At 47.3% G+C, this 15,801-nt stretch overlaps 2 pseudogenes; one reads left to right on the top strand and one right to left on the bottom strand.

The window, feature by feature from the left end:
• Positions 1 to 1,490: 1,490 nt before the first annotated feature.
• On the bottom strand, positions 1,491 to 11,008 carry LOC129354984 (stromelysin-3-like; annotated as a pseudogene).
• Positions 11,009 to 12,019: 1,011 nt separating this feature from the next.
• LOC129355048 (serine/threonine-protein phosphatase 6 catalytic subunit-like) lies at positions 12,020 to 15,699 on the top strand (annotated as a pseudogene).
• Positions 15,700 to 15,801: the final 102 nt, after the last annotated feature.

Here is a 15,801-nt window from a genome sequence, read left to right as displayed (position 1 = left end):
CAGTGACGCGGCCTCGCGCTGCGTGCCGCGCCTGGCGGCCAGGAGGAAGAAAGACAGAAATGATTTAGCTGCTGATCCAGGATATTCTGATTGTTCTGCAGCATCTTAAACTGATCTGTTGATCTGAATCGATCAACAGATCTGCTGAAGTTCAGGACTGATCAGTTTAATTCACAAGATAAAATATGTTATTGATCCTAAAGGCAGAGAGAGGCATTAATCAATAAAGTACAATGAAATGATCCATCATCCACCCGACTCCAGATGGATGGATGACGGCTGGATTCCTTGCTATATTTAATCAGTTTTGTCCCTGTCGGTCCTCCGTACTCCTCCATGTTCCTCATGTCTTTGCCTCAGACCTGGAGCAGCTGCAGTTTTCTTTACCGGCCAGCAGGCGTCGCTCTGAGCTGCAGCAGAATAACGGGCTGTTTTTCATGGATCATCAGCTTCTGGCCACATGTGTAGGAAACTAACTGGATCTCATAAATTGTTTTTTTATTTTTATCTTTGGCAACAAAACCAGCGAACAGAACAATCTGCTAATGTTTCTGTGTTTTATCATAATTCCAGAGCAGATTGTTGGAAGAAGAAAGCGGCTCCAGAGGTTTAAAGGGCTGCAGATTCACAGCAGAGATAACGACAGTAAAACATTTCAATGTGTTGCAGCTGCAGCTGCTTTATATCTTCTGCTCAGGATTATTATTCATTTCTGTCATTTTAACTGTTTGCACCAAAATATTCCAACCGCTGAAATCAAGATAAACTGATAGAAAATAGAAAATCAATTTTTAATCAATATCAACAACACAAAATGGAATAAATAAATAAACTCATTTTCTACTGTATATTTTCTAACAGCTCCATGGAATCGATAATAAAACCTTGTTATGTTTATTATGATTTTCTTAAATTCACAGTCAGAATCTGATTTTATGCAATAATTCATGTTTTTTTATTGGTTTTATTAAATCATAACATCAGAAATATCTCCCCGTTTGGATCTGAAGAGGTTCTGATTCGGTCGCAGATGGACCGGATCTCATGGTGCCGACCTACAGACCGGGTCGGATCCGGACGGCTTCCTGCAGCTGAGGCACCGGGCCCATCAGAACCAATCAGAACCCGGCCCGAATCAATCAGAACCAATCAGAACCCGATCAGAACCAATCAGAACCCGGCCCGAATCAATCAGAACCAATCAGAACCCGGTCCGACCCGATCAGAACCAATCAGAACCCTGAGCTCCTGGACGGATCCGCGGTGATGAAGCTTTGAATCGAAGCGTTTGAGTTAATCTCTGTTTCACCATCTGGTACCAAACACATCGGAACCATCATCTACTGATGGGACCTACAGGTTCTGACGACCTGGAGGCGGGCCGACACAGAACCGAACCTGCAGATTTCGGGTCACTGCATCATCATCACTGAGACGCAAGAAAGGAGAAACTTTTTCATCTTTATTTAAAAAACACAAAAAGTCACAAATATAAAGAGAAACATGTAGAAACACCAAAGAACCCGATCAGAACCCGATCAGATTCTGATCGGGTTCTGATCAGAACTGATTGATCTTGATGTGTGAAATGATTCATTTTGATGAGATTGTTTGAGATTTTCAGCTTTAAATGGATTATTTTGTCTGTTTCAGAAAGTGAAACAGACAAAATATATCTAGAGATCTATAGATCTAGAGATCTATAGATCTATGTATCCAGAACCTGCTAATGATTTCAAACTTTCCCACAGCACATAAAGTCACCAGAACTGGTTTAGCACCAGTATGTTTTACTGGTGGGAAGAGTCATCAGCGTCCTGCACTGATCAGACACTTTAAATAGAAAAACGAAGACATAGAAAAATAAAACTGACTCTTCTTTAGGACTGAAGCAACAATAAGTGAGAACTGCTCTAGGTCTGTAGCTCTAGCGGCTCTGACCTGAAATAGCACCTTTAACAATCAAACTTAGCGACCGTTTGATCAACACTCAGTGGATGTGCCTCCTGAAGGTCCAACTGGACCGGATCAGAACCGGGCCCGGCTGCAGCTGGGAGGGACCAGAGGTGAGGAGTTTACATTCTGACGAAACAACGGTGACTCAGCAGATTATTCTGTTTACGAATTAGTTTACGTATTTATGCAGATTCGGAGCAGCCGAAGAAATCCGTCCCGATTCTGCGCGGGTATCCGTCCAGCACCTTTAGTGCCACCGGGTCCAACTTCCAGTAGTACAGCCCGCTCAGGAAGTTGGCGTAACCTGAGGGAGAAGGAGGTCCGATGGATGAAACCCTTAGAACCAAAGTCTCACCAGAACCGGGCCCAGAGTCTCACCGTAGCTGTCCAGAAAGGCGGCGTCGACGTGTCCAGGAAGTCCCGCCCACTCGTGCGCGCTGCGCGGATGGAGGTCACTGACGCGGTTCTCCTGGACGTTGAAGGACCAGTAAAACGAAGACTTGAAGAGGTAGACCTTCTCCAAGCCGCCGTCCTCCCACCGCAGAGCCGCCTGGATGTCGGTGACAGGAAGGCCGAGCCGCTGCAGGGAGTCTGGGCCAGAAATCCTGCGCCCAGCGTCAAACACCCAGTAGGTGTCGCCTGCAGCAGAAACACAAAGCCTTCAGGTCTGGATCCAACTGGACCAGCAGTTAATTGACCTCAAGAACTTCTTCTGGATGAAACTTTGTGCAGAAGGAGAGAAGACTCTGCTAGTAGCTTCGTGCAGATGTGACCAGAAGCGTTGGCTTTTCTTCTGTACCTTGGAAGAACCAGATGTTCCCAGACTTGTCTTCATATGCTGCGTCGATGTAGTCAGGAATGCCGCTCCAGTGGCGCGAGGACAAGGCCGGGTAGCCGCCTTGCAGACGCCTGTCACGGATTCGCCAAACATATCGAGACCTGAAGAAGAAGAGCTCTCCCCTGATCATGGACACGGCATCAAAGCTTGTCCTGCAGGCGTCCGGCTGCGGAAAACAGACACCAGTTACTCTTTGGCCTAAAGACGTTCAGCAGAGCAGGAGGGTCAGAAAGTCTTGATCCAGTCCAGAACAGTTTCCTGTTTTGATCAAAAGTTCTTCTTGAAGGTTTTCTATGATCTGTTTATCCTGTTTTTTGGAGTTAAAGTCTGGATGACTGGATCAGGACTGCAGTTCTGAAGGTCCAAACAGGATCAGGTTCTCACCAGTTCAGGTTGGATCTCGTTGGTCTCTGTCATGTCAGGCGTTGTGTACTGCGGCGGTCCGTATAGATACTGGATGCCCCTCTTATCGTCCTCGCTGAGCTTCAGAGGGTAGGAGTCGCTGTAGAAGGGACACATGACCGCGTCGGGCTCCAGAGAGTGCTGCAGGCCCAGAACATGGCCGAACTCATGGGCCGCCACCTGCAGGAGGTCGGTACCTTCACAAAGACGAAGACAGTCCAGGGATCAGAGCGGCTTCTCACACAAACATGAACAGTCCCAGACATCTCACCGACGCCGTTGCCGACCGTCCAATGTTCGTCGTAGTCAAAGTGGACCTCTCCCTCTTTCAGCGTGCGAGGGAAAAAAGCGTGGGCCAGGATTCCTCCAGGACCGTCGAACGGGAGGTCATCACCATGCCAGTACCTACGAAACAACAACTGATCTCATCTTCAGACCAATCAGTTCAAGCCATTTCTGTTTCTGTAGTGACTCAGAAAACCATTGGCTGTAGAAATGCCATGCAGCAACAAACTACAAAAATCCCTTCCTGCCACTCGGCCTGTAAGGTCAGCCTCAGATGAGTTCAGAAAAGGGATTTTTGGTTGTGGTTCTGATTTTACCCAATCGCTAAACTCAGGATCATGGATCATAACGGCTTCTGTTCGCCGACCGGACTCAAACCCAAACGCCAGAATCGCCTCAGAGCCAGTAAACCTTCAAAGGTTCAGTGACTAAATCTGGGAAGTTGCATCAACTGGCAGCGAGCTGTCTGCAACCTCTCTGAACTCTGCAGGTCGGTGCAAAGATGGTCTGGCAGAGAAATGAAGTTCTGCTGCAGCAAAGACGAAGACGCCAAGCGACGCGTCAGACTCTAAACATCCAGTTGGAGGATTGGTTTTATAACTCTCAACATTCTTTATATTCCCTCAAACCACAAAGCCGGAAATGACTTTAAATATTGTTTAGGTCTGATTCACTTCATGGTTTTATTAATCTGCAGTCACTAATAATTGCCCCAGAACGTCTGCTCTGGGGTTTTTACCTGTTGAAGTCAATGATGATGTCCGCTCTCTCGTTGATGACCTCTCTGAACGTCAGAGGAGTGACCGCACCCCAGACCCCAAAGGCCTCCTCCAGGATGCGCCGAACTTTGTCTTCACTCATCTGCCAGGGAAAACGAACAATCCTGCACGACAGACATGTTTTCAAGGATGATAACCAAACAAATACCGGAGCAGAAAAGGACGGACGGCTTGGTGTCCCACACGGTCACAGCCCTTCAGATGACCTTCAGAGTCTGGAGGCGTCGGCTGAGGGGTGTGTTTCTTACCGGTAGGTGAGGTGGGTTTTGTCCCAGCGTCCTCCAAACAGAGCAAATCTTTTGTTGCGCTCCTTTCTGCTGCTCTTCAGGACCTTTGACCCGTTGAGTGGAGTTACTCTGGGGTAGTCGGGGACGCCACAGCGAGGACGGCTCCAGAACCCTGTCTCATTTCTGGACGGCAAAACGGACTTTGACTGGTCCACTTGGGTCAGAGTGTCCTGTTTGTGTGGACCCTCCGCTTTAGGACAACATGGCTGCTGCTGTGAGGCGATCCCTGCACACAGAGGACAGTTTCTGATCTATTCAAGACTTTATTAAGGTTGTGCTACCTGCTAACATTCGCGTATTATAAGTCATGCGCACAGCCAATTATTGAAATATCATGTGACGTCCCGCTCTGCCAAGATGAACCGAAGAAACTCCCAAACAGCCTGATGTCGATTTTATTCAGTTGATTTCAGCGTAAAAATGGAGAGAGTACTGAAGGTGGGCTGCTGACTGTCTGGTAAACAGTGGATGAGGAAAGACGGCGATGGACGGTGGCTGACCGGTGGCTGACCGGTGGCTGACCGGTGGCTGACCAGTGGCTGACCGGTGGCTGACCAGTGGCTGACCAGTGGCTGACCATCGGGTTAGTCACAGATTTACAGAAAACATTTTTAACAAGGTAAGAAGATTAAGCGTCACCAATCCATAAGTAGGTAAGAACAATCAAATTCTGCATCAGTATCCAACATCATGTAGCCTAGCATGTACACAGAAAACTGGTTAGCATGTGGACTGCAGTGGAACAGGAAACACTGATGGTGGCATCAGGAAAGTCGTCAATTTGATGAAAACAACAAAGGAGGGAAAAGGTTTGGGTTGGTTTCTAAGCTAGCTACAAGCTAGCAGACAAGTTAGCTCGACTTGAACAAGTAGAAGCCTTTTGCTATGACGGCAAGAACTGGGGAATAAAAGCCGGTTCCATCATGGCGCCTCAACGTGGCCAGGCTTCGTTTCCCTGTGATGCTCTGATCAGTTAGCACAGCGCTAACTGCTCCGGTTCGCCGCATGATAAATTACATGTGGCCAAAAGCAGCTGCAGCGTGACGTCAGCGCGGCTGAGAGCAGCACATCAAACGCAGTAATAATGGGATGCTAAGTCTGAGGCGGTAATGAGCTGCTGTGATTGTGATCCTCCTGAACAGTCACTGACATCAGCTGGTCCTGGTTCTGGTTCTGCTGAGCAGGCTGAAGTCAGCAGCTGTCCCTGGTTAGAGAACTGCTGAGTCAGCTGGGCGAGCGATTGGAGACAGCAGCCACAGTTCAGCCAGATAAAGGTCATGCACTCCTCCTGACATTATGACCAGGTCAGCACTGAACCCTAAGCTACCTGGAGCAGAGTCCAGCTAACAGGCCAGAGCTACTAGCGTAGCTCCCATCAGTTTGATCCTTCAACCACTGAAACTTCATTGTCCTCCTGATAGAAGGATTAACCTCGGCGTCTCCCAGGGTTCATTTCAGAAAACCTTCCTGGGAGGCGACTTCCTGCTGGGAGGTCTAGTTAAAGTCAGGCCAGGCCAGGTGCCTTCAGTAACTCAGTAGGTCACATGTTTGGTTTCTGATGGTGACATTTCTTGCTGGTTGCTCGAGTGAAATCTGAGTCCATCAGACGATGTGTTTAAGGAACATGGGAAATGCAGCTATTTTTAATTGAAGGCCTTGTTCTCCCGGTACCTCTGTGTGTTTGTCATCATCGGATCGCCCCGCCCTCCATTCTTTCTATAAAACATGTTTGTACAGACTTCATTATCTACACATTCATTCCTTCTGTCGTGGTGAAGTTATGATCTATGGACCGGAGCAAGTTCCAACAGCTGAGAACCAAACAGCTGTTCCCTTTGTTCTGTGAAGAAAACCAGTTTAATTTAACCAGAAATCCAGTTTAAACCTCGGCCACCGTTTCATCTCCACCCTGGAAAATCTGGAATTACATTCTGTTCTTGATAAATAAATGTAATTCACCTTTTGAATGAAAACAAAACCTTTTCCAACCACAGCAAAGCTTTAAAAGCTCCTGCCTGTAAAGGAATATGAAGGGACTTGCAGCTGGAGCAGGTCACCAGCAGGACGCCGTAGGATGGATCCCGGCTCCGGTCTGCAGCTCACACACACGTTCCATCAGAACCGCCGTTCAACGTTCAAAATGCCCACAGAAAACTGGACTTTACCTGATTCCACTTCACTCTGATTGCTTTTACGGTTTTCACACAATCAGTTGTAGGATGTGTTGAGGTAATTCCACAGAGTCGTCAGCATAGAGTGTAATAATGTCTCGATCTGGAGATTCTGACCTGAAATATCACAAAGCTTTTAAATTAAGTCACTTTCATGGCTCATAAAAACCTAAATATTTAGAGCAGAGACTCCAAAACCAGGACAGATTGTTAAAAACTGGATCCAAATGTTCGTTCACTCATCAGATCTGCCCCAGAAACACTGAACATGTTGATGTGGGAACAACAGATGTTGATGTGGGAACAACAGAAGGTTCAGTTTCTCAACATTATTTATTAAACGGTTTGATTGAGGCTTCAGTTTCAGTCTGTCTGTCTAGTAGTGCTGTGGGCCGACCTTCCCGCTGCAGGAACTCTGAGATTTCATCAATAACAGCATCAATGCTTTGCCAACAGCAGTAATAGAGTTAATAATAATGGTAATAACACATCAGTGTTGGGTTGAAAGTCTCACTTTGACTCTTCCAGTCCAAACATATTTTCATCCTGGAGGTCAAACATTCAGTCTTTGTCTCATCACTTCGTCCATTCAGAGACATTTAGTTATTATTTCATGCTGTCCGTCCATGTTGGTTTTACTCAGGCTTCTCTGTGGACGCCTAAAGGTCAGAAACTTTCACAGGTTTTGTTTTTCCAAGAGGAAGAAGATCCAAACAACACAGGAATAAATCCAACATTCACCTGGAAATCAACCACTTTTTGCTAAGTAGACTAAATATAACGCAGCATGGATCCAGAATCTGGTTGATGGGGTCAAAGGTCAGATTGCTGAGGGACGTTGGACCAAATCAGCCTTTAAAAATCAATAATTTGAGTTAATCCAGCAGACTAGCTGTGTTGCTCGTTCACCTGTTCAGATTTTATCTGGAAAGTTCTGGTTGGTGTTTCTGGACCAAAGCGAAGCCGCTGGCAGCGGCGCTGCGGCGGTGCTGCGGCGGTGCTGCGGCGCTGCGGCTCCTCGCCAAACTCAGCAGCTTAGACAGAAACTAGCTGTAAACAAATGGGCCGTTGTAGTTTAATCCAGCAGGTGTTTACACGGCCGAGGCTTTGAGCGACTCGTGGAGCCATGCAGGTCGGAACATGCATGAGTGGAAACCTGCGGCTCGGCCTCTGCAGCGCTGCAGATGTGTGGAAATCCCCGTTTGAGCTGCAGCATGAGCTCATCAGCACCAAACACGGCCGGTGCCTCAACTGAGGACGTGTTTTTAAAACTGTTAAAGGTCTGATTACACAAAACGTGACTCCATCAGCAACCAGCTGCAGGTAAATGATGCAGAGCAGAAAGAATGTGGACTGAGTAAATATTTAACCACAGAAAGTCCCAGGTATCAGCAGCACCAAGAGTTTTCCTCAGGATTGACTGAAACAGATTCAAGTCCTGAAGCCTCTGAGCTCAATAAGCTGCTAAAGAGGAGAAACATTTTTCCTCAGACTCATTTTATCTCTCCGTACCTTAGCATAGCTTAGCTTAGCTTACTTTATCAAATTAAATAATCTTAGCTTATCTTGTTTTAGCTAAAATTAGCCTAGCGTATCTAACCTTGTGTTAGCATATCTTATTGTAGGTGAACCTAAGTTTATAATAATTTATACATTTTATCTTATATTAGCTGAATTGACCTCATGCTAATTTATGCTACTTTAACCACATTATGCCTTGTGCCCAGTGAATCAGTAAGCTAGGATGCTAAGTGTTAGCATCCCAGCTGACCCCTGTGACCTCCATCCGTCCTCTCATTCTCTCCGTCCCACTCAGCCCTTCATCTTCATCTAAATGAGGAGAAATGAGGTCATTGGTCATCATTTCTCATCCTGCCATCTGCTGTTTTGTCAGGAGGGATTTATTGAGCTGATGATCCAGAGAATCACCAGAATCCAAACGATGTTTTATTGAGACGCAGCTCAACTCTGCAGCAGGGGAATTTTCCTAATCTGATGCCTTCAAATAAAAACACTAATTTCTGGATGAAACAAAAACTAGAAGCTGAAAATAGAGATTAAATTCTTGACAATAATTCAGTAAATACTTCCAACGTCTGGCTGCTAAACGTCCGTGAAGCTGAACTGACCTCCAGACGTTCCTGCAGAGAGTCATGGAGGTTTGACCCGTCAGCACCGGATCAGGTCGGGACTGAAGACACGCTGCAGAACCGGCTGCATGTTTGTCTCTGAGTAAGTGTCTGTTTTCCTCTGCTGTGCTGACTCAGCACCCAGCAGAGTTTACCCCACCAGCTGCACCATGACGGGCCTCCGCCTGCCCCGCCTGACGCCGGCGACCCTCCAGTCTGACCCTGGCATCCACCCTGAGCCCAGCGGAGGAGACCCGCCTCAGAACGGGTCAAAACGTTTTTCATGAGTTGGAGCTGCAGGACCGAAACAAACAAGTGATGAGACCCGGAGAGTCAAACTCAGTTAAAATGTTCAGATTTGGTTCAGAGTCACTGAAATAAAACAAGTTTTAATGAGTGACTTCACTAAATAAAATTCCTCATAAAGAGATTTATTTCAGTTATAACTGGTTATAACTGATGTTTTATTTTAAACCTTTTCTGGTTTTCCATCCTGGAGCCTCAGAAGCTGGTAGGTGAATATCTGGGAGATTCATAACTTCAGCGTTCAAAGGGATTTTATGGAAAATTCTGATTTGATTTGATTTTATCTTCGTTGAAGATCGTAGGAAATGAAGAAATACTTCATATTTTTTACTGCGAGCTGCTGTGCTGTGGGCTAATGCTAAAGCTAATGCTAAAGCTAATGCTAAAGCTAATGCTCATCCGCTGCAGTTCCCAGCTCTTCTATTAATGCAAGAGTGAAGAAATAAATAAGTTAAATATTCGTTACTTTTAACAAAAACACTCCATAGTAACGGGTCGGTCTCCATAGTAACGGGTCGGTCTCCCTAGTAACGGGTCGGTCTCCATAGTAACGGGTCGGTCTCCATAGTAACGGGTCGGTCTCCATAGTAACGGGTCGGTCTCCGTCTCCATGGAAAGCTGTGACACATTTCCGGTTCTGAACGTTTGCTTTGTTGCCACCAGAGGGCACTGTGGTGCAGTATTGATGGTAAAACATTCAGTTTACTCACATTGGGTCTCCATTGTTTAGCCATCTGCTCTCTGGCTACATGGGACCAAGTCCAATCGTTTCTTTTGAACAGTTTAAAATCACTGAACGCATTTGAAATGTTGCGGACCGATCCGGAACCGATCCAGAACCGATCCAGAACCTGCTGGCAGGCTGACATGTTGCAGCCGTTAGCCTGAGTTGAAGACAGATTAGACGAGCTGCAGCTTCTCTCATTAACATTCTTTAGCTCTCAGAGGGTGATAGTTATGATCTGCTATTTGTTGCTTAATCATCCCACAGGTGATACTTTGCAATGTTTCATGATGTCATCTCCTTTCTGTTCATAATCCATTCTGTAAAACCATAACCACAGACTTCATAACACATGAAGAGAAAAACTGACTGTCATAAACTGGATGAGATCTGGAAGAATCGACTCATAAATGCCCAGTTACCCCATTAGTGCCCCAAGGTTAGCATTTTAATAGCTCACAGTTTACCTCATAAGCAGCATTTCAGCCCCATTCAGGTCCCTGGAGGTCTTGGAAAGCTATTACCCCCAAATATGGGGTCGTCAGGGATATTAAAAGTTACACAGATACCCTCCAGGTATCTGCACCATGTGGGCAAACTGTACCCTCTCAGTACCCCAGTACTTGCCCTATAAGTAGAAGGGTATCTGTAGGCCATACCCGGTAGTTACCCTGTGGTACCCCAGCAGGTTTCTGGATCACTGGATCTGCAGGATTTTATTTCTTCAGAATCTCTGAGATTCTAAGATCATTTGAAACATTTCTGCCTCTTTCAGAGCAACCTGTTGCTGTTTTGTGTTTCCAGACTCTGAGGTAACTCTGACCGTTTCCATCTCTCGTCTCGTTCAGCCTGACTTTCTGTCTGACCCGTTACACACCTGTTGTTCGTTTCTGACTCTGTCCCTGTATCTTTGTTCTGGTCTGATTTATTGCCTGCTGGTTCTGGAGGAATGTTGCTCCTGTTGCTCCTCAGGTTCTCCTCAGAGTGGCGGCGTTGTGTGGTCTCACCTGCAGGCTGATGGTGCCTCCCTGGGTCAGCGGCGCGGCGCAGAGCAGGAGGTGCAGAGAGGAAAGGCAGCAGCAGAACAGGACGACCCGCATCATGCCGTCCCTCAGGAGCCGGAGCCGAATCTGGAGCTGCAGGAGCAACGGAGAGGCAGGCAACGCTCCAGCAGCAGCTCCTCCTGCTCACACACCGTTAACCCTTCAGTCCCCACAGCCAGCCACAGCGCCAGGAAGCTCCAACAGAGCTCCGATCAGCTCCCATGAACTCAATTCATTCATGAATTTATTCTGCTGTTAATAACAGGTTTAATCTGCATTTTGTTCTGATGTGAACCTGGTTTCCATCAAGACTCAGGAGGAAGCCTCTCCTCTCTATAAACAAGATGGTGGCAGGACCAGAAGAGCTAATTACAGGTGAGTGGATGCAGATGGAGAAAAGAGCAGGAGAGAAGGAAGGCGGCCTAGTTTAATTGTGTGTTTAATTCCCATCCAGACCAGACAGACATGAGATTCAGGAGCTGCAACATCTGGAGCAGCCACCAGGGGGCAGCACTGACTGGAAGGCGACCATGAAACCACTAGCCCTGAAACACTCTGCTTTTATAACATTTTTTCTGATTACAAATAAATTCATGCTATCATTTCAATCCCAATTTTTCCATGATTTCTATTCTGATTTTACACGACTTTCATTTTTCAGATTTTAGAGTGTTTTTCTGTCCAATACTGATTTTATAAACTTGATTATTGTGACTTCATTAAATGGTTATAAGGTCGCTCTAACAGTTTAACAGTCCCCCTCCTCATCCTGCTAACAGCTGACCAACAGAACCACATCATGATGAGGCTTCAAACAGGAAGTGGTCTCTGAGCACAGAGGTCAGAGGTCAGGTTGAGACTGGAAGAGTCTCATGAAGGCAAAGAAGTGGATGTCCTTTGGCTAAGACTCACTGTTGGTATCCTGCTGTTCTCCTGAAACTGTCCATTCATTTTCTTCCATCCTTGTCCCCAGTGGGATCTGGAGGTTCTGTTGTTTCAGATCCTGAGTCTAGTGTAGTATGAACACCTGATGTGCAGGTATTACCTTCTCTAAACCACTAGTGGCGGTCATGCTGTGGTCCTACTAGCTGCGCTCCGCAACAGAAGAAGAAGAATCCGGGGCGGAAGGAGAAGAGGAACTAGTTAGCAGGAAGGCTAATCGCCTTTAGCCGTTTTTATTTTCAGATTGTAAAACTTCATTTTTATTATGGCTCCTTTAGACCTCGACAGATACGTAGAAATAGCGAAACACTGCAAATATTTACCAGAGAACGACTTAAAGGTGAGTTTTGAGTTTATGTCGAGTTTCTGGAGCGCTGGAAGCTAACGGAGCTAGCGGCTAAGTTTAGGAAGGAAGAGTTTGTTTGTTCTGGTGATCTGGGTCAGAACCGATCAACCATCTGCTTCATTCTGACAATCAGCTGGAAATAAAATGAACCAAAGGCGGGAAGCTGAGAGCGAAAGCCGCTCAGAGGCTCTCCTGCAGCGGGTTAAATTGACCCGGTTCTGGTTCTGGTTCAACACGGAGCCAAAAATACACGACAGACAAAACAATAACAGAACCACCTGCTTTCACCTGAAGTTTATAAAACTACAGGTTATCAAACGGTCCGGTTCTGTTCGGCTCTCCGGTCCGGACCGGTAGTTTGTCATGTTTGTGTTTCCAGACATCATTTTGTTTCTAGAACATAAAATCTGATGCCAGGCTGAAGCACTGGTTTGATAATCCGGGATAATCTGAGGCCTCACAGGAAGTGATCAGAAGAATCTGAGCTCTGACAAGAAGTGATCAGAATAATCTGGGGTCTAACAAGAAGTGATCAGAATAATCTGGGGTCTGACAGGAAGTGATCAGAATAATCTGAGGTCTGACAGGAAGTGATCAGAATAATCTGAGGTCTGACAGGAAGTGATCAGAATAATCTGGGGTCTAACAAGAAGTGATCAGAATAATCTGGGGTCTGACAGGAAGTGATCAGAATAATCTGAGGTCTGACAGGAAGTGATCAGAATAATCTGAGGTCTGACAGGAAGTGATCAGAATAATCTGAGGTCTGACAGGAAGTGATCAGAAACGATCCGCTGAGTGGACTCTTGATGTTTGGGGTTTGAAACTGGATGGGTTGTTCTACAGCTTTAAATCCAGACCTGAAGCTGCTGCGGCTCCAGATTATAATCCAGAATGTTTTCCTGCTTGTGTTGCAGAGATTATGTGACTATGTCTGTGATCTCCTGCTGGAGGAGTCCAACGTTCAGCCTGTAGCCACTCCGGTCACCGTCTGTGGAGATATTCACGGTCAGGTGAGTGGGACCGCCACTGGCCGCCCAGAACCAGAACCAAGTTCTACGGTACCGCCATTAACCCCACCAGCCTCTCATGCGTTTCCTGTTTCTGTTCCAGTTTTATGACCTGTGTGAGCTGTTCAGAACCGGAGGTCAGGTTCCAGACACAAACTACGTCTTCATGGTGAGACCTTCTGTAGATGAGGAGCTGACTCTGCATGTTTCCTGGTTCTGATCTGCGTCTGACCGGGTTCTGATCTGGTTGTCCTCCCGTCTCTCTGCAGGGGGACTTTGTGGACCGGGGTATTACAGTCTGGAGACGTTCACCTACCTGCTGGCTCTGAAGGCCAAGTGGCCCGATCGCATCACGCTGCTGAGAGGAAATCATGAGAGCAGACAGATCACGCAGGTCTACGGGTTCTACGGTACCGACCCGCCATCCTGGACTTCTGCTGACTCCACCTGTGTTCTGGTCCTGATACAGTTCTGGTCTGTTTCAGATGAATGTCAGACCAAGTATGGGAACGCCAACGCCTGGCGGTACTGCACCAAGGTGTTCGACATGCTAACGGTGGCCGCTGTGAGTCCGATCTCCGTTTCTCTGGAGCTTCTGCCGACCCGGTCCGGTTCAGTCCGCTCTGGCCCGACGCGGTCCAGACTGGCTGACTAGTGTCACTGGTTCTGATGGGGCTGAGACCATCTGACCCGATGTGACACACTGGAGGGTTGATGGTGTTTTAGGAGTTTTGAGTCAAGAGTTGAACCCTCAACCCTGGTCTGGCGTTGCTGTTAGCAACGCAGTTGGTTAGCTAAACAATGGAGACCTTAATGTGAGTAAACTGAATGTTTTACCATCAATGCTGCACCACAGTGCCCTCTGGTGGCAACAAAGCAAGCAGCAGCTGAGCCAGTTAACTCAGATTGACTTGATAATCAGGTTATAATAACTCTGAGTTAATATTAACTCAGAGTTATATCTGATTGTCAATGAACCAATCAGATCATCAACCCTTCTGTATGTTAAATCTGGAGCAGAGCCGTTAAATATGATTATTTTCTGCTGAAATTAGGAGAAAAATGAGAAGAATCACCTTGATAAATGGAGACAAACAGCAGCAGCTCTGACTGTGTGATTTTCTCTTTTTCATTTCCTGTTTTGAGGCGTTATTTCCTGTTTCAGCTCCAGATTTGAATCCCAGCTCAACCCTGATGCTTAATGTTCATGTTTTGTGTGATTTAGCTGATAAAGTGATAAATGAAGGATTTTCCATCTGATCCGGTGATTAATTTATGGATTAATCACTGATGGCGACTGATAGATTATTTAACCGGGTCAGAACCGGCTCGGAGGAGTCGGATGTTTCAGGTTTTGGTCCGTTAGCCTCTGCCAGGTTTGGTTGTGTGAAGCTGACCTCTGCTCTGTCGGGTCCAGTTGATAGATGAGCAGATCCTCTGCGTCCACGGCGGACTTTCGCCCGACATCAAGACTCTGGACCAGATCCGGACCATCGAGCGGAACCAGGAGATTCCCCACAAGGGGGCGTTCTGCGACCTGGTGTGGTCCGACCCGGAGGACGTGGACACCTGGGCCATCAGCCCCCGCGGCGCCGGCTGGCTGTTCGGCTCCAAGGTCACCAACGAGGTACGGCCATCCGACCCGTAGAACCGGCCCCTCCCCCGCCCGCTGCTGACCCAGGTTCTCTCTGTTTCAGTTCGTTCACATCAACAACCTGAAGCTGATCTGCCGCGCTCACCAGCTGGTGCACGAGGGCTACAAGTTCATGTTCGACGAGAAGCTGGTAACTGTGTGGTCGGCGCCCAACTACTGCTACCGCTGCGGCAACATCGCCTCCATCATGGTCTTCAAGGACGTCAGCCGGCGGGAGCCCAAGCTGTTTCGCGCCGTGCCGGACTCTGAGCGCGTCATTCCTCCTCGGACAACCACGCCCTACTTCCTGTAGGGGCGGAGCCTGGACGCGCTCTGCTTCAGAGGGGCGCTGACCCCTCGGCGCCCGGGTCCAGGCGGGCGGAGACGCCAGAGGGTGACCCTCATTGGTCTCATGAAGCAGCGCCATGTTTCCACCTCAGACCCGACGTGACGGAACCAGCCTCTGAGCCCATCCTGCTACATTCTGCCTTAAACATTTTAACTTTAATTTATTCATCTTCAGTATCATGCACATCGTTTTCATTCTCCTCCGTCTGAACTGGGATGAACTGGTTCCTCCTGAGTCCTGGTTCATCAGAGATGCACCGATGGCCCGTCGCTCCAGAACTTCCTGTTTCTGTCTGCAGACTGTCAGATAAATCCTGGCCTCTGCTGCGTTTACAGACCATAATAAGTTGTGCCTGATCTCCTCTCATCTGTGAACCGGTCGCTGCGTCCCTGATCATCTGTGGCATTATGTCTGTTTCTCTGCTCCGAAGCAGCTGGAGTGAAACCAGTCCAGCTGTTTACCGTCTTGTAATTTGAATAAAATGAATTCCCAGCTCTGAGTCGCAGTTTGATCTGGCTGAGCGCCTCGTCCTCCGGTTCAGACACCGAACAGCCTTTCACTGAAGCTCTAAACCAATCAGGACTTTTGAAAACAGAAACTG

The sequence above is a fragment of the Poeciliopsis prolifica genome, unplaced genomic scaffold (assembly GCF_027474105.1).
Source record: "Poeciliopsis prolifica strain line A6 unplaced genomic scaffold, Auburn_PproV2 SCAFFOLD123, whole genome shotgun sequence".
Classification (NCBI taxonomy): Eukaryota; Metazoa; Chordata; class Actinopteri; order Cyprinodontiformes; family Poeciliidae; genus Poeciliopsis; species Poeciliopsis prolifica.
This window is presented reverse-complemented; position numbering and strand designations above follow the sequence as displayed.